Source organism: Salvelinus alpinus, chromosome 29, assembly GCF_045679555.1.
Source record: "Salvelinus alpinus chromosome 29, SLU_Salpinus.1, whole genome shotgun sequence".
Classification (NCBI taxonomy): domain Eukaryota; kingdom Metazoa; phylum Chordata; class Actinopteri; order Salmoniformes; family Salmonidae; genus Salvelinus; species Salvelinus alpinus.
The window spans coordinates 33,320,505-33,326,908 of NC_092114.1; positions in this window are offsets into that span (position 1 = coordinate 33,320,505).

Here is a 6,404-nt window from a genome sequence, read left to right on the forward strand (position 1 = left end):
AATTATAACATTTAACAACTATAGGACATGATAACATTTAGCAACTATAGGACATGATAACATTTAGCTACTAAAGGAAATTATTACATTTAGCTACTATAGGACATGATAACATTTAGCTACTATAGGAAATTATAACATTTAGCTACTATAGGAAATTATAACATTTAGCTACTATAGGACATGATAACATTTAGCTACTATAGGAAATTATAACATTTAGCTACTATAGGACGTGATAACATTTAGCTACTATAGTAAATTATTACGTTTAGCTACTATAGGAAATTATTACATTTAGCTACTATAGGAAATTATAACATTTAGCTACTATAGGAAATTATAACATTTAACAACTATAGGACATGATAACATTTAGCTACTATAGGACATGATAACATTTAGCTACTATAGGAAATTATAACATTTAGCTACTATAGGAAATTATTACATTTAGCTACTATAGGAAATTATTACATTTAGCTACTATAGGAAATTATTACATTTAGCTACTATAGGAAATTATTACATTTAGCTACTATAGGACGTGATAACATTTAGCTACTATAGGAAATTATAACATTTAGCTACTATAGGAAATTATAACATTTAACAACTATAGGACATGATAACATTTAGTTACTATAGGACGTGATAACATTTACTACCACTGCACTACTCAAGTGGAAGTCAGGGGGTAGATATTATTTTGCAGAACTGTGTTAAACAAAGTATTTGGTTTTCTTTCAAATTCTTTAGCTGGGCTTGTTTTAGCCTTCCTGGTGAAATGGAACCAACGTGATAGCCCCCTAAGTGAAAACCACTCCAGACAGGCTCAATCGCAGAGCAGCTCCTTGGGTAGTGTTGCGCCTGGAGATATTTCGAGAAACTGTGAGGCTTTAATGTTTGGACATACAAATCATCATGACTTAAGATGTTCCTTTTCATGTGCTGTAGCCTCTTAATTAGTGTTGGCTTCCCCAACTTCTTGGAAACTCACAAAGTGTATGTTTGAATTCTTGAGCCTCACTGAAAAACTAGCAGTTCACAGTGCTGAGGTCTAGGACGCTGCTGTTGTGACACTTTGACACTTCATAACAACAACATGCGATACAGTACAGAACCTTATGGCGGATGGGCTGCTGACAGGAAGACAGGCGGAAGAGAAAGAAAAAATGAAAAGAGAAAGAAAGACAGACTTCTCTAACATCTGCAGCCTGCTCTGTTTATAAGACGTGTCATAATAATCATGACAGAAGGTGTAGTATACAGTTAATCTATGGACAGACGTCTCAGCCATGCAGCACATTTAAAACAAGTTGCATTTTTATTTAACTAGGCAAGTCAGTTTTAAGAACAAATTCTTATTTACAATGACAGCCTACCGGGGAACAGTGGGTTAACATTTAGCTACTATAGGACATGATAACATTTAGCTACTATAGGAAATTATAACATTTAGCTACTATAGGACGTGATAACATTAAGCTAAGATAGGAAATTATAACATTTAGCTACTAAAGGAAATTATAACATTTAGCTACTATAGGACATGATAACAGGTCTGAGTCCTTTGGTGCCTTTTGGCAAACTCCAAGCGGGCTGTCATGTGCCTTTTACTGAGGAGTGGCTTCCATCTGGCCACTCTACCATAAAGGCCTGATTGGTGGAGTGCTGCAGAGATGGTTGTCCTTCGGGAAGGTTCTCCCATCTCCAAGGAGGAACTCTGGAGCTCTGTCAGAGTGGCCATCGGGTTCTTGGTCACCTCCCCGATTGCTCAGTTTGGCCGGGCGACCAGCTCTAAGAAGAGTCTTGGTGGTTCCAAACTTCTCCCATTTAAGAATGATGGGGGCCACTGTGTTCTGGGGGCCTTGAATGCTGCAGAAATGTTTTGGTGCCCTTCCCCAGATCTGTGCCTCGACACAATTCTGTCTCGGAACTCTACAGACAATTCCTTCGACATGGCTTGGTTTTTGCTCTGACATGCACTGTCAACTGTGGGACCTTATATAGACAGGTGTGTGCCTTTCCAAATCATGTCCAATTAATTTAATTTTCCACAGGTGGACTCAAATCAAGTTGTAGAAACATCTCGACGGAAACAGGATGCACCTGAGCTCAATTTCGAGTCTCATATGTAAATAAACTATTTCATTTATATATATATATATATATATACACATTTGCAAAAATGTCTAAAAAACGGTTTTCACATTGTCATTATGGGCTATTGTGTGTAGATTGATGAGGAAAAACATTCATTTAATCCATAATAGAATAAGGCTGTAACATGTAAAACGTCAATGGGTCTGAATACTTTCCAAATGCACTGTATACCTTCACCTTCATACACAGTACATACTGTACCGTATATCCTGGTAAACCTACCTTCAACATAATTCAAAATCAAATCAAATGTTATCGATCACATACACATGTTATTGCAGGTATAGCGAAATGCTTGTGTTCCTAGCTCCAACAGTGTAGTAGTATCTAACAATTCACAACAATACACACAAATCTAAAAGTGAAAGAATAGAATTAAGAAATATATAAATATTAGATCGAGCAATGTCGGAGTGGCATAGAATAGAATACATATGAGATGAGTAATGCAGTATATAAACATTATTATAGTGACTAGTGTTCCATTATTAAAGTGGCCAGTGATTCCAAGTCTATGTATATAGAGCAGCAGCCTCTAAGGTGCACGGTTGCATAACTGGGTGGAATCCGGCTAGTGATGGCTATTTAACAGTCTGATGGCCTTGAGATAGAAGCTGTTTTTCAGTCTCTTGATCCTTCCCATGTAGGCCTACCTTCTCTTTCTCTCTCCTCTTTTCAGTCATTGTCTTACTTCAGATGGCATCACTCCTACGTGACAGTCGTCCCTCAGTGCAGACAATGCTCGTCAGTATTTCACAACACGTCTCCCTGTCAGACAGGACCAATCAGGAGATAAAGTGTTCTGACATCACACAGATACTCTGTCAGATGCTGCCTTATTGAATTTCTCTTGCACCTTCATGTTTACTTTACAAACTACACACTATACTACTATACTTCTCTCTGAGATGTGCTACAAAACTGCACACACACACCTCCCTGAGACATACCATACTCCCCTTCTCATCTCTCTCTTTCTCTCATCTTCTCTTCTCTTGCTCTCCAACCCATAATGCTGAGCCTCACACAGTAAAACAAACACACACTCCGTAGCGTCTCACTAGTCATTTCTACTGTACATTTGCTCTTCTATTCTCAGGTTTGACAATATGGAATGTATACATGGTACCATGTTAGTGAAAGTGTTTTTGAATGAGTTCACCTACTAATCTAATTTAATCTGATCAAGTCAAATTTCATGGAATTGGATGGAGTTCATTTTTACGACGGTCATGGATTTATATGCAAAGCTGGTCTCTGTTAGTGGTTGGTCCCTGTTGGGTCTTTATCAATATAATCAGAGAGGAAGAGGCGAAGTGAGATATTTCACTCTCGTCAAAATCTGTCCAAAATAAACCTAATGCCTTTCTATGGGCTTATTTTGGACCTAATCTTGTCGCCTGCCTTCCCGTCTTTGGGACAAGAACTCCCATTGTTGAGCATCTCATCACACAGATCTCAGCTGTAACCTACAGGGGATTCTCTCTAAGACCTCTATAGTAGCCTGGTTGCCAGTCTCTGTTTAGCTAACATTCCACTGCTTGTACTCCGTGTCATGTGACAGAGTACAAGGAGTGACAACCCGGCTTCATCTATAGACCTACAGTATGTCTTTGGATTAGATCCTAGTTGAGCTACAACCTCACAGCAGGCAATGGAAGGAAAGACATAGTTTCATGTATACATCTCTCTCTTCTCTTTTCTCTTCTCTGCTATGGAGAGGAGAAGGTTAATATGACTAATACAGCTGACTCAGAGCCTGTCAATCACATTACTTGTTCTTTCAGCACCCTTACATTTTTCTCTGATGGACGGAGACCTTGAGTAAAGAGCAGGGAGGAACATTTCTCGCCTCTGCTCCGCTCCACTCAGCTCTCTCCTCCAAGGTCTGTCTATGAATGATCCCTGCTGAATCCACTCCCAGCTCCAAGTCATCACAGAGGCAACATTTCAAAGGAGAACGATTGAAAGGAGAAATGTTTTATGATTCCGACTTCCATTATCCAAATGGGCACTTTATTCAAATGGATGTGACTATTATGGGTAATTATCTTGTAATGATTAAGTTGAATGCTGCATTTAAGTGATAGTTTCTCTCCATGCTTCTCCAGAGGAAATATTATTATTTTAATGAAGGGAGAAGGCAATAAGCTTGAAAGCTTAGCCAGAATAAAAGGCTGATTTGGGAATAAATGGTATTTAGAGTAGACATTTGTACTTTTTATGTTTGTGTGGGTGTTGGTTTATATGTATAAATATTTCTTATTATTATTATGTGTGACCATGAAATGCATTTGTGAAAGATAGACTATGTGTGTGTGCGTGCATGTGTGCGTGCGTGCATGTGTGTGTGTAAGCGTGTGTACAACATGTGTACGTAGACAATAAAGTGTTTTGATTAATATGGCGTCTGGTCCACAGTGAAATCACATCAAATTTTATTTGTCACATCCACATGTTCAGCAGATGTTATTGCGGATGTAGCGAAAGGCTTGTAAAAGCTTACAAGCTAGGAGCAGAGCTGCCCTGTGTCAGCACTACTCTGAAGATAATTGTGATTTGGCCATTTTAAATATGGGTCAAGAGCCCCATTGTCACGATCGTCGTTGTAAGCATACTCGGACCAAAGCGCAGTGTGATATGGGTTCCACATGTTTATTGAGTGAAACGCACAAAAACAATAAAGAATGAATGAAACGTGACGAAAATGAAGTGCTCACAGGCAACTACACATAAACAAGATCCCACAAAACACAGTGGGGAAATGGCTGCCTAAATATGATCCCCAATCAGAGACAACGATAAACAGCTGCCTCTGATTGGGAACCATACCAGGCCAACATAGAATTAAACAACCTAGATTACCCACCCTAGTCTCACCCACGACCTAACCAAAATAGAGAATAAAAAGGCTCTCTATGGTCAGGGCGTGACAACCATAATTACACTGATATGTGCTCATAGTGTTTATGTCTCTCTCTTTACTTCCACAGAACAGAACTGAAGAAGTACGTTTCCTACTAATGAGGGCACGTACACTGAGTATACCAAACATTAGGAACACCCCCCTTGCCCTCAGAACAGTCTCAATTCGTCAGGGCATGGACTCTACAAGGTGTCGAAAGCGTTCCACAGGGATGCTGGCCCATGTTGACTCCAATGCTTCCCACAGTTGTGTCAAATTGGCTGGATGTCTTTGGGTGGTGGACCATTCTTGATACACACGGGAAACTGTTGAGCATTGCCGTTCTTGACCGGTGTGCCTGACACCTACTACCATACCCTGTTCAAAGGCACTTAAATATTTTGTCTTGGGATGGCACACATACACAATCCATGTCTCAAGTCTTCAAAATCCTTCTTTAACCTGTCTCCTCCCTTTCATCTACACTGATTGAAGTGGATTTAACAGGTGACATCAATAAGGGGTCATAGCTTTCGCCTGGATTCACCTGGTCAGTCTGTCATTGAAAGAGCAGGTGTTCATAATGTTTTGTCTACTAAGTAGTGATGGTTTCTCCAAACATAATATCTTGTGGACAGACTTCATAAACGTCTGATGAAATTACACAAGATTTTAGTTCTGGGTTAACCGAGATTAGTCCAAACAGCAAGGGAGTGTGGTGGTTCAGTGAACCAAGCTGTTCTGCTGCTCAACCTTTCCCGTGACCTGCATACTGGCATTATTTACCCAATTTAATGATTTGGCTTTAGTATTTTCCTTTATTATTCCTAATCTGGTGATGTGTCCAGTGTGGTTGGCGAGCATGCCATTGTAGAAGAAGGTAGTCCCATTCTAAAGGTTTAAACCACCCTCCTCCTGTGTATCACTGATCCCTAATGGCTGGGAGCAGCCTAGTCTGCTTAATCAATACCTGATACTGAGAGCGGCATCACTATGAATCATTAGCTCAGAGCAAACAGAGCTGCATTTTTAACCTGTGGAAACACACTGGTTTAAATGGCACCCTATTCCCAATCGTGCACTTCTTTTGTCCGGCCCTCTGGTAGTACACTGTATAGGGAATAGGGTGCCATTTGGGACTCACAACAGACTCACAGGTCCTGCTTGTCAGAGTTCCGACAGTCTTCCTCTCTTCTATACTTTATATGTATGGGTTTCCCTTTTCATCCTCCTCCATCACTCTATCCTAAACCTACGACACAACCCGGAGAGTGTGTAAACATAATCATGGGTTTATAAACTCATTACTCACAACCCTGATGGAGTCAGTAGA